At 46.5% G+C, this 17,081-nt stretch overlaps 1 protein-coding gene across 3 annotated transcripts in view; it reads right to left on the bottom strand.

The window, feature by feature from the left end:
* Pde11a (phosphodiesterase 11A) overlaps window positions 1-17,081 on the bottom strand; it is a 370,466-nt gene that overhangs the window by 1,463 nt on the left and 351,922 nt on the right.

Below are 17,081 nucleotides of genomic sequence, written 5' to 3' on the forward strand. Positions count from 1 at the left end.
GGCTGAGACCGTGCAGGCATCCAACACTGTCGTGTTGTATTCAAAGAGTCCACGCAGAGAGTGAGAGACAAGAGGGTTGGGTAGTACTCAGCTGAAAGGCGGCCTTTAGGCTCGGGGTCTACAAGCACAGTTCGCCTGTAATTATTAATGCACATGTCTTTGCCTACCTGAGAGAGCTCTGCCTATCAGTCTATCAGGCTGGGAACTTAAAAAACAAAAGGGCTGGAGGGGTGGCTCAGCGGTTAAGAGCCCCGACAGCTCTTCCAGAGGTCCTGAGTTCAATGCCCAGCAACCACATGGTGGCTCACAACCATCTGTAATGGGATCCGATGCCCCCTTCTGGTGTGTCCGAAGACAGCTACAGTGTACTCAATTAAATAAATAGATCTTTAAAAAAAAAACAAAACAAACAAAAAACTTACAATGACTCGCTTTCCTCGGAAAGCAAAATGCACGGCAGCCATGCTGAGCACACAGATCCACATGGAATGACGCAGCTCTAAATGACGTGAATGGGGGAGAGGAAGGGTCTTCATAGGAGCCCGCCGACATGACTTTTGCTCTCCTACAGCCCTGTCTTCCTCGCATTTGGCGGCTTGACTGCAAGCCTTTCTACTTAACGTTCTCAGTGTTCCTAATCTCACAGTTTAAAAACCTTGGATTCCGTCTAATTCAAACATCTGTTTCCACTCTAGTAACAGATATGAGGTGAAGGGGTCGGGGTGTGGAAGAGAGGGATGGGAAGGCATGAGGAGATGGGGAGAGGAGATCTGAGGAGTGCCATACGGGACAGATGGATCACCAGGCGCATGGAACTGATGCTGCAGGGTCCTTAACTGCACAAGATCCACAGATCCTTCTAGATACTTCCCTTTGCATTTAAGTTTTCCTTTTAAGAGATGAGGTCCCTGCTTCCAAGTGGTTTGAGTGACCTCTGGCCTCAGAAGCCCTGGATGACCCCTGGCACTGGAATCCTGACCATTAGCTGTCTCATTTGAATTGGATGCCAGCGAGGCAGTTTTTGACTCGATCTACCCAGAGATGGGATACTATGGGGTGGGCTGAGGATCTCACCGACGAACTGAGTTAGAACCCACTGAGAAAGCTCAGGCTAAGCATCCGTAAACACCTTAAAGATGGCAGGGTGTCCTTCCCCTGAGCACAGGCCAAAACACCTGTCAGGAAACCTGACAGATTCTCCTGGACATATCTGAGTAAATCGTGAGACTCTTACTGTTGGAGATAATTCTTCTCTTCACATCGATGCCCTGTGACATCTATTCTTAACCTTCCTCCATCCCGCCTCTCATGCATGCGTGTGTGTGTGTGTGTGTGTGTGTGAGAGTGTGTATGTGTGTTTGAGAGTGTGTGTGTGCATGTGTGTGTGCATGTGTGTGTGTGTGTGTGAGAGAGAGTGTGTGTTTGAGAGTGTGTGTGTGCATGTGTGTGTGTTTGAGTGTGTGTGTTTGAGTATGTGTGTGTGCATGTGTGTGTGTTTGAGTGTGTGTGTTTGAGTATGTGTGTGTGCATGTGTGTGTGTTTGAGTGTGTGTGTTTGAGTATGTGTGTGTTTGAGTCTGTGTGTGTGTGTTTGAGAGTGTGTGTGTGTGCATGTGTGTGTGTTTGTGTGTGAGTATGTGTGTGTTTGAGTGTGTGTGTGTGTGTGTGTGTGTGTGTGTGTGTGTGTGTTCCAGTGATTTTGGTCGTACTGACTAGAAATATCTCATTTAAAGTCAGCTATACCATTTATTTCACATATGAAAAGAGCAAAGCCATACAATATCCCAGGGCTCAAAAATTCCCTTTATTTCCACGAGAAAAATGCAGATGCCTAAACCCTGCCTGGTACTCAGCGTTTGTTTGTTTGTCTGTCGGTTTATTTATTTTTGACAACAGTGTGAGGCAGCAGTGACTGCCATGGTTTTATTTAGCATGTCTTGGCACCGGCTCCACTTTACTCGGATCAAGCCTTTTAATTAAACTGACTACTGTAATTCCTATGGAAATTAGTGTATATGTTATTTTCCTGCTACAAAAGCATTTCTCTAGAAATTATTATTATTTTTTTTAATCCCAGGAGCACGAATTGGAATTTTTTTTCTGCCGAAATGTAATTAAAAACTCATTTGATCACACTATTTCTGGCTCTGTTTTACTTATTAAATTCCTGTAATCAGTTTTCTTTTATGGAGCTGCTGGGAAATGATCTCAAAAGCAACACATTTTTCTCTTCTTTGGCAGGTTCCCGAGCATTTACTAAATTACATTCCTAGCACCTGCCCATGATTCGGATTTCTCCACCAATTTATTCTTTAAAGCATTTAAGTTAGTTTGGCTTAGCCCCAAATAGCTTTTCCCACTGTATCTTTCTTCTTTTCTTTTTTCTCTTGCTTCCTTTGTGTGGAATAAAACACTTGGGGGGAGGTGTTAGGGGGAGAAATACTGATTTTTCAAAATTCCCTCTTTTTCTTTGTTTTCTCCAGAGACAGGATTACCAGAGGAAGAATCATTTTTCTTAGGACAAGTGTTGGTTCTGGACAAAGGCGGCAAAATTCCCCATCTCGAGGAATCGCTCTGAAGGTATAAGTTCGTACATAAATGCAGTTGGCTGCAAGGGCAAGGAACTAGTGTATCTGTGTCTGTGAAGAAAGGAAGTAGAATATCCCCTTCCCAGCCACCGCCTGTCAGAAACTCATTCAAGTACATAACGAAAGCAAACTTTGTGCTTTCTGTGAGAAAAGCCACAGAAGCAGCTGCTGACGCTCTGGGTGAAGAATTGAAAGGTTATGCAGTCCGAATAGAATAAGGGAATAGAATAGGTTTTCCCACAAAGAGAGGTATATCTGCGAATCCAAGCCCCAAGGTTCATGGTGACTGTCAGCCAGGTGCTCTGAGCAAGAGAACTGCTTCTAGCACATAGAAAGTGGTGGACGTTCTTGAAGGCTGGCCACCAGCAGATAATCCTTGATGGTTCTGTGAAAGTGAATCCCTCCTCCTGGAGAGAGGGGGTGGGGGACAGTACCCACTGTCACCTATGAGGGACTCACAGATGGTTGCATGGTCATTAGCCACCGTTTAGATGCCCGCAGGAGCAATGACCACACTGCCTCCCAAGGAGGTCTGCTTTATTCTGACTTCTGGCTTTAGAATACTGTTTCCTTCTCTGAGCTCAAGAGTATGGCTCTGTAACTTATTCCCAGGGTTTTGACAGGATTCCTGCAGAGCAACATGGGACTCATGACCCGTGTTGATTCTGTGAAACCCCAGTTGGACCCAAGAGTTGAATACCGCTAGCATTCTCCTGACCCATCTGGAGTACCTGGGACACTTTCTATATGAGGGGACACCTAGTCATCTGGGTGGCTGAGGGACTCCCCCTTCCTGGCTTGGAAAGCCACACTCCATTGTTGAGCTCTCCGGTGACTAGCACAATATTTTATTTATATTTTCAACAAGTAACATTCACATAGCTCAAGGGATACATGAGGGTACAAGATGTACAGTGTAAAGCCTCCTTCCACACTGCCCCAACCATTGGATTTCCATCCCAAGAGACACTGGGTATGATCAGCTGTTAGTGTGGCCTTCAAGAACCACATTTATCTATATAAATGAAAAATGAAGGGTTTTATTTTTTAATGGCTACCTAGTGTTCCACAGCTGTCAAATTTGTTAAACCAGTTCTCTGTTGCTAATGGAAATCAGTGTTGTTTATATTTGGCCATCCTAAGTAATGGTGCCAAGGATATCCTGTATGTAGCTGTTTTGTGGATGAAGAATAGCAGAAGGTCAGAGGATAGAATTAGCATTTCTAGGTCAAATGGTATGTGAATTTGCATTTTGATAGGTTCTGCTAAATCGATCCCTATAAACAGTGTCTAAGATTTAGAACAAGAGGCTTATATGCTAACAAGAAAATACAGTCTCAAGGCCTTGAGAAGAGTGAGAGTGGGTAAAGCTAAGAAGAACACAGATCTGCCACTGGGACCTTTCTCCCCTGTACGATCCAGATGCTGCTGTGTACACAGAGGACTCCATCCCTCCCAAGCCTGATCCCTCCCCCAAGCCCGGTTCCTGAAAGACGCTGTCCACCTGACTCCATCGAGATCTCCTGCAGCTGATTCACTCTCTTGGTCCTTTACGGGCATCTGGCTCGGCCACTGTTCATCTCACCGGTTCCTGCCGTTAACACCATGTGCTATGGGATGCTTACTTAGTGCCAGGCTGTGCTGTTTCAGGCACGCCAATGGCTAACTTTCTCAAGAACCTCACGAGGTTGTTATTATTATTATTATTATTATTATTATTATTATCATTACTATTACTATCTGTGTTGCTGTTAGTTTGTAATGGAGAAAAGTCAAGATCTAAATGAAGGGCTTGTTCACAGCAGCTCAGTGGGTAATGAAAGAGGTTGTGGCTTCTGCAGTGTCTCCACCTCAGTGCTACGGAGGCTGTGGGTCGGATAAATGGTTTTTGTGGAGGCTGTGCATTGTAGGGTACCCTAGAAGCTGGTAACAGTACTCTCTATTACTCAAGTTGTTGTCATCCAAAGTACCTTTATCTTTGAGAAATACATGTATTGCTAGGTGTCTGCAGACTCATCCCAGCCACAAACCACAGTACTTAACTGAACTAAGCTTTCCTGCCACGTGCTATGAGCCCACACGTACAGTACAGTATCTTTGCTAGCAGAGACCGAAAGATACCTTCCCTTGGCCAAATGATGTTCCCCCTTTCCTGTTCCTGATGACATTTAAGAAAAAGAGACGAGGAGGGCTTATTTAATGAACATTCACTGCACTAGGCCAGGGCTGGGGTTTGATGCCGTTACCTCACAGGAACATCATGGCGGTTCTGAGCCATGGGTCTCTTTAGCATCTCTTTATAGGTGAGGAAATTGCAGTTCAAGGTCAAATGCCTTGCTTGTCGCCATACAGTGAGAGACTGAGCTGGAGTTTGCTGAAGTCTTGCTGGTTTCAAGTAGTGTGGCGGCTCCCTCCCTGGACAACTAGCCCTCCTTGAGCACTCTCCCCAGGTTTGGCCTTCTCTCAGAAGCCTCCTGTTGTCTTCCTGTGTATGCGGACCCAAAGCATGCCAACAATCTCTCCAGCTATAGCTTCCATACGGAAAACGTTCTGCATTTTATTTTTAGTGCTTTCAAGAATTGACCCCACCCTGTTTTTCTGTGTAGTCTCCGAGGGGGTTGGCTTTGAACAGATGACGTAGACTATCCCCTTCCCAGCCACCAGCTGTCAGAAATTCACTGAAGTGGACATCTCTTGGTGCTATGACTCCTGAGACTACATTCCCTTCAACACACTGAGCTGCGAACAGCCAGAGTTTGGCCTCGTGTTCCTTTAGCCATGATCCACACCTGCTACCGTCTGCCGTTGACCACAGTCACTTCTGGGGTTGTGACATCAAGACGTGGGACAAAAGAGTAAGTAGGAGCCTGGCTTGCTCCTAGAGATGGGGGCAGCCGCTCTGCCTGATGGCCGTTGCAAGGGCAAAAGAGCAAACAAATTCACACCATACTGGGCTTTGAACCTGCATGTGCCCAAATACCTCGTCAATACTTTAATATCCGAGGAAGGCGTCTGAGCTCGACATTAATTTTTATGGATGAAGACTATTGTTGTTGAATTATAGTTGCAAATCGCTAGAAAGGTGGCAGCATTTTCTGTCGTCTCTTACCGGTATTTTATAAAAGAGAACTATGAGAAACTCTGAGACAGTCTATGGAACGGGAAGGAGTCAGAGTACTTTTTGAAATGCTCCCCTTTTTTTGATTGCCCAGGGTTGACCGCAGGGTATGCTAGGCAAGGCTGCATCTCTGCCTCCTTGGCTTTTGATAAAATGGACGACTGGAGTTGGCACTCACGTCAGGCAAGCTTTCTAGCACTGTTCTACCACCATGGTTGTGTCCTTTCTGAGTGAAAGGTCGGGGTCCTCTGGGCTCTGGCATTCTGAAACGGAACAGCACAGACACTACATGAGGCTGACATGGCCACCCAGACCTCCAGCAGAAGGGGCGAGGGGCTTGTCAGTGGTGGGGGGCCTTCAGAGTCTCAGACTCTCATGACTGATGAGTCACAGTGGGCAAGAGTGTCTTTGAGAAACGTAGGCGGTTTCTATTTACGGTGGGTGACTTGAGCTCGAAGCAGCCAAGTGTGGTAGCGTGTCTTCACTAATAAATTAGTGGACTGCTGAGCTTCTAGGTTCCGATAGGAACAGCCCCAGATTGGACATGCCAGGTAGCAGTGATACAGTCACCCATGAGTCACATTCAAGCTCCTCCTCTCCCATGTGCTGTCATGGCTGAAGACACAATGACTTGACCTGGCATAGCTAAACTCATCCCTGTCCTTCAGACCCCCATGTGTTCACAGGGCCGCTCTCCCAGGAGCCGAGCAAGCCTTGTCATCCGTGCAGCAACTCCCCTCTGGAATTCACAGCACTGCCCTTTTCACTCAAGCATGCCACAGTCACCCCTTCCACAGGGTCTCTGTACTTGTATCTGTTGCTGATGCTCCAGTTCCTCCTTCAGGCTGTCACACTCCTCCACCTGAATCCCGTGACAGCATCCTTACTAGTCTCCTGCCTTCCATTTGCTCCAGTCCAACCGGCCCTTACAGGTCAAGCTGTCCCTCCTGAACCGTTCATTGGTTCCCATCATTTGCCGGAATACTCATCAGAACAAGTCCAAAACTCTCACGCTCAGCCTGAGAAACCCCCTCAGAGAGTGAGACTCGAAATCCCAAGAGAGAGGCAAACTCGGAGATAAAACTAACTAGGAACCTGATGTCTGACTTGGGTGACAGTTCAAAAACAGAATGCTACAATGCCCTAGTAATCCCCCCATGTTCCTAGAAAACTTGAAGCATTCGTCTTTCCGGGCGCTCAACCATGCTGTTGAGTTTAAAGGCTCCACATGCTGTTTGGCAGGGGAGCTGCTGAGAGCTGGTGGGACCCGGGAGAGCAGATGGGGCCGCTCCAGGGTCCAGATGGAGAGAGCAAACAGCCTCCTAAACCCCTCTCCTCCCCTCCCCAGTCCTATGGCTTTTGAAACTCAAGGTTGTGTAAAAATTAATTTGCATTAAATTGCTTAAGATAATGTATTAACTACCATATGAGGCTCCCAGCAGTTTTTAAACCGTACTTGGAAAAACAAACAATCAAACGATAGCGGTGAGCTCAGAAGCAAGCCCAGACGTCTTGGAAGAGATGTCTAGTGGTAGGTAGCTTTAGAGTATCCGTTTGTGTAATTTTCAGAAGCCTGGAAATAAAGAGTAAATATTTGCATCTGTTACACATGTGGGTCTGTCAGGTCGTGTATCCATATAAGTTTTCCTTATTAAGTCCTCGGTGCAACCAGCAGGAGGTATATCTTTATTCTCCCATTTTATGGACAAAAACAAACAAAACAGAACCAACTAAACCGAAGACTCTAAGATCCCCGGCAGAGAAATGTTATCTAATTTGCCTGGGGAAGACAGTATTAGGGTTTGAACATGGATTTTTGAATCCAGATTGCACACTAGTCACCAGTTATCATATTTGTGATATCAGTATGTAATTTTGTATGGGGCAACCCTGAGAGTTAAGAAAAGAAAAAATTTCTAGGCAGGTCTTGTTTGCCCATACTAAAAAAAAAAAAAATAACTTCCCCATAAATGTCCTTAGCAGACAGACACCAGTCCTGCAGTGGTTTTAGACTCATGTGAGGACAGCCAGCAGAAGAAAACGGGCCACCCTGCGAACCGTGGACAGGGTGCGAAGGCTGTCAAGCTACGGAGCTGACACGTGGGAATGGAAACAGGGCGGGAAGGAAGAAGCCCCTGCAGAGGCCCGACTCTCACCATGACACAGTGGGCTTTCAGCAGCTGGGAGTGTGAGCCATTTATACACTTTGTCCTTCTCTGGCAAAGAGGTTGAGAGTCTATGGCCGTATAACCTCTGGCCTATCTGGGGACACGGTCATTTATTCTGTTGACACTGGCATTTCTAGCAGAGTTTGCATGTTGACTGTCCTGTATGCAGTTTAGCCTTCCTTGAACTTATCAGAGACCAGTGAAATGTAAGCAGAGTTCCTAAGGCAAGATTTCAGGCACAGTGCTTCAAAGAACCATGCTCAGCCTGAAGGTGCTTTCTCTCTTTCTCACCTTTATCCCTATCTCCTAGCTGTGGTGGAAATTCAACTTAATCGCTGGAGCTGCGGTGGTGATCTTGTGATGGTGAGGCAAACTTTAATAAGGCAGCCCTGTGCTAAACACAAAGGATAAAGAGGGGCTAGGTCTCTTCATGCCTGTGTGGGTGCCATAGCACAGTAGCCCGTTGGCTAGTCTAGGTTATTTTTATTGGGTACTAGAGTCAGAATATAAATGATGTCCTAGTTGGGTCTCTGTTTTCTGTGAAGGTGGCAGGATATTCTAATAGACTTAATCCTTGAACAATCTGATCTCCCTCAGAGAGGAAAGGAAGGGAAGGAGGTAGGGAGGTAAGGAGGGAGGAAAGAAAAGAGGGAGGGAAGGAGGGAGGGAGGGAGGGAGGGAGGGGGAAGGGAGGAAGGGAGGGAGGGAAGGATAGCAGTGGGTTATAAATGAACTCTCCTGAACAGTAACTCTTCTATTCCATGAGCCCCACCCCCCCTCCAGGCTAGCCTCAGGATATCCCTAGGATTTGTTTAGGAGTGTGCCTGAGGCTAGTGGGATTTAACCTGGAAGTTCCCCTCCGTTTCTTTGTGGTGCACTAACAGCTATAGTGACAGAGATGTGACTTTAGAGGCTGCGCCTCTGCTTCCATTCAAAACTAGCCCCTGGGCCACTCTTTAGCCACTCTGTGTGTGGAGTTGGCCATCACAACGGGTGGACTAGGCTCTCTTCTCAGGGGACGGGTGACTGGAGTGTGCAACCCCCACTACCACAAAGACTAGAGCTCTTCCAGGGCGAGCACCCCCACCCCCTACATATCGCCCCTCTCTGTCTCTAAGTCCCATCCCCGCTGGAACCCGCTGAGCACCCCTACTTTGCTGGAACCCGCTGAGCACCCCTACTTTGCTCCTTTTATCTCCCATGCTAGGTCTCACTTGGATTTGCTGAGGCCTCTCCTGGCGCTCCCCAAAACTTTGAACTGGTGGCTGGCTCATGGGCGTCCCACCTTCCTCACACAGAAGTGAGGTGCTGACACTCAGCCAACAGCTCTCCCACTTCACGGCAGGGTGGACACTGAGCGTATGCATTTCCCTTTCCCCAGACCCAGCCTGTCCAGCATGGAGGGCCGGATTGTTTTGTTTTTAAAGAGGCTCCTACAGTCTCATCCTGTCCTGATTTGTGGATCCAGCAGACACTGGAGGAGGATGTCCGCTCCCTCTGCGGGCAGAGTTAATGAGACAGCACAGTTGTAGCTCTTAGGGAAGGGGACTCAAAGGGGTTGGTCATTTAGCCTGTCGATGATCCAGGTGAACCCAGAAAAGAAAACCCACAACCAGTTATGTCCTCCTTGTGTGAATTCAGCATTACACTGTGTTTACCACACAGGATGGATTACTTTGTTCAACTTGGAAAATGATTTTTTTGTATTACTACTGAGCAATACCAATGACAAGTTGGCTATGCGAAAGGTTTGCAGAGACCAAAACACATTGTCAGGTGTGTGTGCGTGTGTGTGTGTGTGTGTGTGTGTGTGTGCACATGTGTGTGTATGTGTGTGTATGTGTGTGTTTGTGTGTGTATGTGTATGTATATGTGTGTGCATGTGTGTGTGTTTGTGTGTGTGCATGTGTGTGTATGTGTGTGTGCAAGTGTATGTGCATATGTGTGTGTGCGTATGTGTGTGTGTTTGTGTGTGTATATGTGTGTGTATGTGTGTATGTGTGTGTATGCGTGTGTGTATGTGTGTGTATATGTGTGTGCATGTGTGTGTGCATGTGTGTATGTGTGTGTGTATGTGTGTGCATGTGTGTGTGTTTGTGTGTGTATGCATGTGTGTATGTGTGTGTATATGTGTGTGCATGTGTGTGCATGTGTGTGTGTGTGTGTGTTAGTGATACTGGAGATCTTAAAATTTAGGTAATGGGTGATAGTTACCACAGAACAGTAAAAATGATGAAGCCACAGTGGTGATGTTTTGCACAGAAGCAGGCAGGCTCATTAGAATCCGGGGCAAGCATGATTCAGTTCTGCAGTTGAGTCTTGAGGGCGTCACCAACCTAAGGTATACCTGAAGATGATGCTCATGGTATCATGTTTAATATTCTGGAGGCTAATTATAGCACCGGTAATAACTTACAAGGAGATTATTTTCTTTCCAAGGCTGGAGCAGACTACTGGTGCGTGTGGAAGTTTACAACAGAGCCCTTTCTTTCCATTTCTGTCTGGACCCCACAGTTCTGCTCTCTTCTTTATATGCTCGAGGGATTTCTTTGTGGGAAGAGATAGTCACGATGACATTAACATTCTGAATTAATGAGGCAAGGAATTTAGACTTCCAGGATTAAAGCTTTGCTGTTTCCGTAATGTCAGGCTGTAGGCTACAGCTGGGCATGGTGGCGTCTGTACGGTGTCTAGCTGAGTGAACCACATCTTTGGGCATAGCCTGCTCTGGGGGCTGCCCATTGCATGCTATTCTAGAGAGTAGATGATGAAACATGGAGTAATTGGTGGATCTTGGTTTCCAGTCAGGAGCACTGCATCTTCACTAATCTCACCTCACAACCATGCAGCGAGCGGGTCTCACCTGGTCTGTTTACATAGATCAAGCAGGGTTGGCAGGTCAGCCCAGTCCTGCTTGGATCCAAGCCTATGATATCTTCTTATCTGGGAACTTAGCTGGTGTGTTGGTCACAAAAGAGGCTTCTTATCTTATTACAGGGCCAACAACAGATGAGCGTCCTTCCTACTGCAGGGGGTTGTTTAAGAATCCCTGATGGTGCATGGCTAGTTCAAAACGGAAGGGCACCCCAACACCATCTCAAAAACTTTAGGCGTAGACAATGAATCTTTTTATCTACAACTCAACTCCACCTTGCTTTGGGAAGACAAAACAAGGACTGTGCGGAATAATTGACAGGCGAGCTGAAGGGACAGCTCCTGTGAATGGACGGAGAACAGGGCCTGCTGCTCTAATGAGCCCTCTAGGACAGTGTGTATGTGTACGGGTTATCCTGGTGGCTGGGCTTTCCGAGCAGTCTGGTTGCTCATCAATCATGTGCATTGTGAGGGCGACTCCTGACTTGGCAGGAGTGGCTGCTGACCCAGAAGCCGCAGGCTTTGATGGATGGGGGCTTCATAGAAGAGTTGGTTGGGACATGTAACTAAAATGTAGCCACATGGTAATAATCCACCTTTTTACACATCAGAGTGCTTCCCAATAAAATTAGGCCACTGAGGCTTTATAGAAATGTTTAAAATACATTTCCCTCCTAAAATTCAATGTGTAAAAAGGATCATTAAAATTTGAGTTTGGTAAGCTACGAACATTCATTTTCTCACTTAAAAATGTTTCTCTCATGTGCCTTGAGTCTGAGAGACCCCAAGCATAGTGCGTAGGGCACCTGGGTGGCAGAGGGTCCCGTAGACACAGTTGCAATTCAGTACCTTTAGTCCAGATTAAGTTTTGAGGACAGTGCTGTGGGGCCCCAGGAATGGATTCTAGAACATGCTCTTAGCTCGCACTCTCTTTAAAAGCACCCGTTTGAAAGTTTTCCTGAGTGTCAGAGACTGATTGTAGGGAGTAGTGAGTGGGCACAGTGGAAATCTGGTGATGACTGCCTGCACAAGGTGCCTGTGCGTGTACGCCTGTGTGTGCATGTGTGTATGAGTGTGTGTGTGTGCATGCGTGTGCGTGCATGCGTGTGTGTGTGGTATGGGTGAGCATACTTATGTGAGTTTAAAAGAGGCTCTGACTCTCACTAGTGAGCAACGTTCATATTTCAGGGTGGGAGTCACCAAGCTTTCAAATCCCAAATGCTCCAGACATAGGGAGACCGAGACCCTAAGTATCCATGTGGAATACCTTGTCTTTAAGCAGAGGACTTTGAGGACAGAAATCCCCTTTTCTTTTTTTCCCGTGTGGTAGGGTAACTCCCCTCTTCTGAATTCTAGGTTGATGAACATAGGCGAGATTTCCAAGAGAAAGAATAAGAGTAAGGGAATGTCTTTCATTTACCACCGTGTCTGTGTCTAGATCATCCCCATCTCTCTACCCACACCAGCATGGAGGATGTTGCATCAGGAGCTGGTCTCCTTGCCCATGGAAAGAGCTTCATCTGCCCACACCACTGTGGCATTGGGCAGACGCGCTGATCTTGTAAATGTTAGGAAGGCATGTCAATTTAATTCTTAGAGACCGTTCAAAATAGAATAGGGTTTTTAATAAAAGGACACACTAGATTTGTAAAATTCGGAGAAATGGCTCAGCTTAAGAGCACTGACTGCTCTTCCAGAGGTCCTGAGTTCAGTCCCCAGCAACCACATGGTGGCCCACAACCATCTGTAATGGAATCTGATGCCCTCTTCTGGTGTGTCTGAATTTACAGTGTACTCACATACATAAAATAAATAAATGAAATTTGTAGAGAAAAATAATCAGACCTAGAAAACATTGAAGACTATTGAGAAAGGTGGACTGGACATTAAAATCTATTATAAAGTGGTATCGGTTAGAATAGTACAATTCGTTAGAGTTTCAAGGCCAGCCAAGGCTATGCAGTAAGACCCTGTGCTAAACCAAACCAGACTAGACTAGACCAGACCAGACCAGACAATGAAAACTGGAAAACTCCAAAAAATCTATTAATATTTTAATAGCATAAACAAAGTGAAAGACAATCTAGGGAAAATGTAATATCCAGTGAGTTCCTACTCAATAGGAAGGAGGGCAGAACATGAGAAGACTTTACAGAAACCAACAGCCCTTGAATAAGTAAATCTAAAGCCACATCATACATATGGTGTGGAAACTACAGTGAGATACAGTTTATACACATGATACTGACCAGAGTTAGAGACATCTGCTAACACCCCTTTCATACTTGATACTGACAAGACTTAAGGACACCCGACAACACCCTCTTCGTCAAGCAGGATACAGTGATTTGGCACTTCAGGCTTTACTGATGGGGATATAAAATAGTTCAAACTCCACAGAGGAAACGTTGGCAATAGCCATCAAAGTGCTAACTATCGACCTTAAAGTCCAGTGACCCCGCTTCTGGCTATTCATCAACCAAGAGTATGGGAATGATGCCTTTGTAAGGAAAATTGTATCCTGTTTACAACAGTGTACGGTAATAATTAGCTAGTGGTTAAATAACTTCATTTTTATCTTCAAAATCGAGTGGTGTTCAGCCACCAAAGCTCTGACTGCAAGTCAGAAGCAAGCTCAAAATATATTACATGCAAAGGACACATCCCGCCCTTCACCTGCAAGCAAGCATTTGGGTTGAAATCTGTGTCGAGACACTGTATTCATGACCTGTATAGACCATCTTTACTGTTCACAACATCCTATTAACCATCATTAATCTCAGAGAGAGGGAAACTGAGGCAGGCAGACAATGGGGGCAGGGAGATCATTTCCTTGATTGGTTTTGTTTTTCAAACATTTTAAATTGTGTTAAGTAGGCTCATGTTAACTATTCAATAATAAAGTATTTAAAACCCTACCACGGATCTGGGGATACAGCTCAGTGGCAGAGTACTTACCCAGCATGCATAAAGCCTCCTGTTTAATACCCAGCAATACAATAATAAATAAATAAGTAAGTAAATAAATAAATACACGAGGGCTATTTTTGGCTATGTGAGAAGTATTAAATAAGTCAACAGTTAAAAAGGCTTCCCAGTCTGAGAATGGAGAAGACGAACGCTTATTTCGTAAAGATCAAATTAAATTAGTGTTTCCCCACTGTCCTTCAAAAACGACTTTAAAATCCGAGTGCTGCCATGGCACTGTGTATGCGCTCACCTCTGGCTCACCTGTCCACATCGGAAATAAGGGCCGACCACCTCATTGCGCCTCAACATTTCCTCTGAAAAACGATCAATGTCCCCTGCCTGACCATTAAATAGATTTTGAAAAACTCTTCAATCCCTATCAGTCCCAAATCCTTATTTAGTCCCTCAGATCTGCCCTGGGCTGGCCTCTGCGATCCCACAGGCCATCCGTCATCATTTCTCGTCCTTTTCTGATGCAATGTAGCCTGCTCTTTGTCTTGCTTAAAAACTGAACGGCTGTTAAATTATCCATTTATCTTCCTTCGGCGTTTCCATTCAGCTTCTCCGGCCTCTCAGGGCTGTCTTTCCTACCTTGTTTGCTGACTTTTCATTCCATTTCCTGCTTCTGGGCGGCATCTCACCTCACCACCCTGCCCTTCAAAACAAACTCCGGTCCAGTCAGCTTTCTGCTTGTTTGAAATCTGCTTCACTCATCATCCCTGTCCCCCCACGCCCCCACTTTTTTTTTCTTGGACAGGGTCTTGCTATGTAGCCTAAGCTAACTTCAAAGTCCTGTCCTCCTTCCTCAGCCTCCCAAGTGTTGGGACTGAGTGCAAGCGCCAAGATGCCAGCTCAGGATTTTCGTTTTAGTGTTATCTCTTGGGGATTCCTTTAGAATCTTTGATCTCAAAGATATCTAGGCTTCAAGTTTTATACATAGATCGGAGGAGGTTGGAACAAGCCCTAAGCTGATGAGCAAAGTCTTGAGTTCTAAACCTAGTTTCACCCAATAGTGGCCTGGGTTAGGGTTCTCTGGCTTCTAGAGGACCTGCAGGCATGCTTCTAGACAGTTCAGTTCACAGCCGTGGCCGCTTCTGTATAGGTGACTCCACAGAGGCTTTGAGGCAATCATAGCACCACTTGCGCATGCACGGCCTCAGGCCTCAGAGATTTGTAGTGGTTAAGGAGTCTGAGATCCAAGCACAGGAAAAACCTACGCTCTGCTGTTTGCTTGTCGTCTTGGGTTCGTCCTGGAAACCCTAGCCTCAGTCTTCACACCTGGAGACGGAGAGATCATACGCCCTAACTCAGTACTGAATCCTACAGAGTCAGGCCACGCATGAAAAGCCAGCCCCGAGCCCATCGTAGGTACTCAGGAAATTTTGTTACAGACCCAGCGTGACTCTTGAGCCAGGCAGTTTCGGCATCACCAGAGTTTCTAGTGGAAGACAATAACATTTAGAGATGGCAGCCAAAGGAGAGCCATGTGGGAAGGTTTTACCACATACGGTAGCAGTGTGAGGCTGCTTTCTGTCAATCCATGAATCACTGGCGTTGAGTACAAAGCCATCGGGGATGAAGCTGATGACCCTGGAGGTCCGGTTTGGAAAAGGACACAGAGGAAACAGCGCCGCTGCCTCCTTTAGACCGTCTTGGGGCCTTTTCCTGTTCTGTTGGCTCTTCCTCTGTATGTTTCTCTTCCTTGGCTTCTCTTCCTTCCATCTAAAAACGTCAGTTGGTTCAAATCCCCGGTAGCAGCAAGACCTAAGCATGCCAGGCCAAGCACTTGGAGATTAAGTCTCCTGTCTCTGTGATGTTAGTTAGTCCTCCAGCTCAGCCCTCCCTGTGATCTCAGGGAGTTGGTTCAGACACTGAATGGCCCCTGACCCTGAGGGATTCTGAGCAGCCAGAGTAACTTCCCTTTCATCTCACCCATGCTTTAGAAATATTAACACCCCACCACAAGGCAATGGAGGTGTGCAAGGCTCTCAGTGACAGAAGTGCATGTAGCTGCACCGTGGTAACCTGCACTTCCCGTTTCTGTCACCTGCACTATTGAGCTGGTCCCAGGGAGGCAGACAACAGCAAGCACAGAGCATCTCCTGAGGGCATGTGGAAGGACCATCCTCCCTCAGTGTGGGGCTGCTTTAGGGCAGACACATAATTACAGTGCGATACCGAGGGAAGCCACCAAGAGTCCAGAGGCTACAATGTATCTACCTCTCAGGAAAAAAGGAAGATTTATTCTGCAAAGAGCTTGTTGTCGAGCAGATTCAAAAGCCAGAGTGAGACTGTATTGTCCCTCAGAGATGGCTGGTGGAGCAAAGGCATGTGGCAGAACTGCAGGTGGGTGGTGTTGTAGAAATGGCAGGTGCCTGTCACGGGCAGGGCTGGGGTCAGAGGCCATGCATGTCTAGATTCTCTCTGGAAATGAGGAGGGTGGGACTGAAGGGCAGGTGGGTTCTAGTTTCAACTTTCTTTTCAAATCTAGTCCAGAAGAACGCCTTAAGATTCTTTTAGACTCTGAGTGTCATGTCAGCTGGCCAAGAGGCCGGGAGCTGATCAATCTCTGTGAATCGGGGTGTGTCCTACAGCACAGATTTCCTGGGATGAGGACATGCCTTCTGACTCATGTTAATAGTTACGAGCTTCATTTCCCTAATGTAGGGGATGCCAGGGCATTGAGGTGGGAGTGGGTGGGTGGGAGTGGGAGCATCCTCATGGAAGCAGGGGAGGGGGATATGGGATATGGGAGAAGGTGGAAAGGGGATAACATTTGAAATGTAAGTACATAAAATATCCAAGAAAAATAAAATTAAAAAATATTTACAAGCTTGTAATTCTGTAATTAACCACAACCAAGGATCTAGTATGGCCTTCTTGGATCCCCTTAGGAAACCATTAGAAGACTCTGCATGGCACAAGCAGATCAAGAATACATCACCGTTACCTTGCCCTCCCAATAAGCTCCAACGATGGCGGCCACCACACCAACATTAAACTGTGCAAAATTTCAAGCACTGACAATGCAGAAAGCAACCACTGGTTATCCCGCCATGGATTTCCTCCTCTGTCCCTCCTCCCTCCCTCTCTTCGTCCCCTCCCTCTTTTTTTTTCATCTGAAAGCAGAAAACGAATAGAGGGTGATGGCGGGTGTGTGCGCGTGCAAGTGCGTGTGTGCCTGCGCGTGTGCATGTGCGTGCGTGTGTGCGTGTGTGTGGTAAACAGCACTTTATGTGTACTGCTAGAGCGGACAATCTCAAGCCTTGTACGGACATAGAGTTAAGTGGCTTTCGAGTCAGGATTTCCGGCATCCTTTTAGACGATTTAAATTGGTCAGTGTGGAGTATGGAGTAGATCCCAT

The sequence above is a fragment of the Rattus norvegicus genome, chromosome 3, assembly GCF_021556685.1.
Source record: "Rattus norvegicus strain SHRSP/BbbUtx chromosome 3, alternate assembly SHRSP_T2T, whole genome shotgun sequence".
Classification (NCBI taxonomy): Eukaryota; Metazoa; Chordata; class Mammalia; order Rodentia; family Muridae; genus Rattus; species Rattus norvegicus.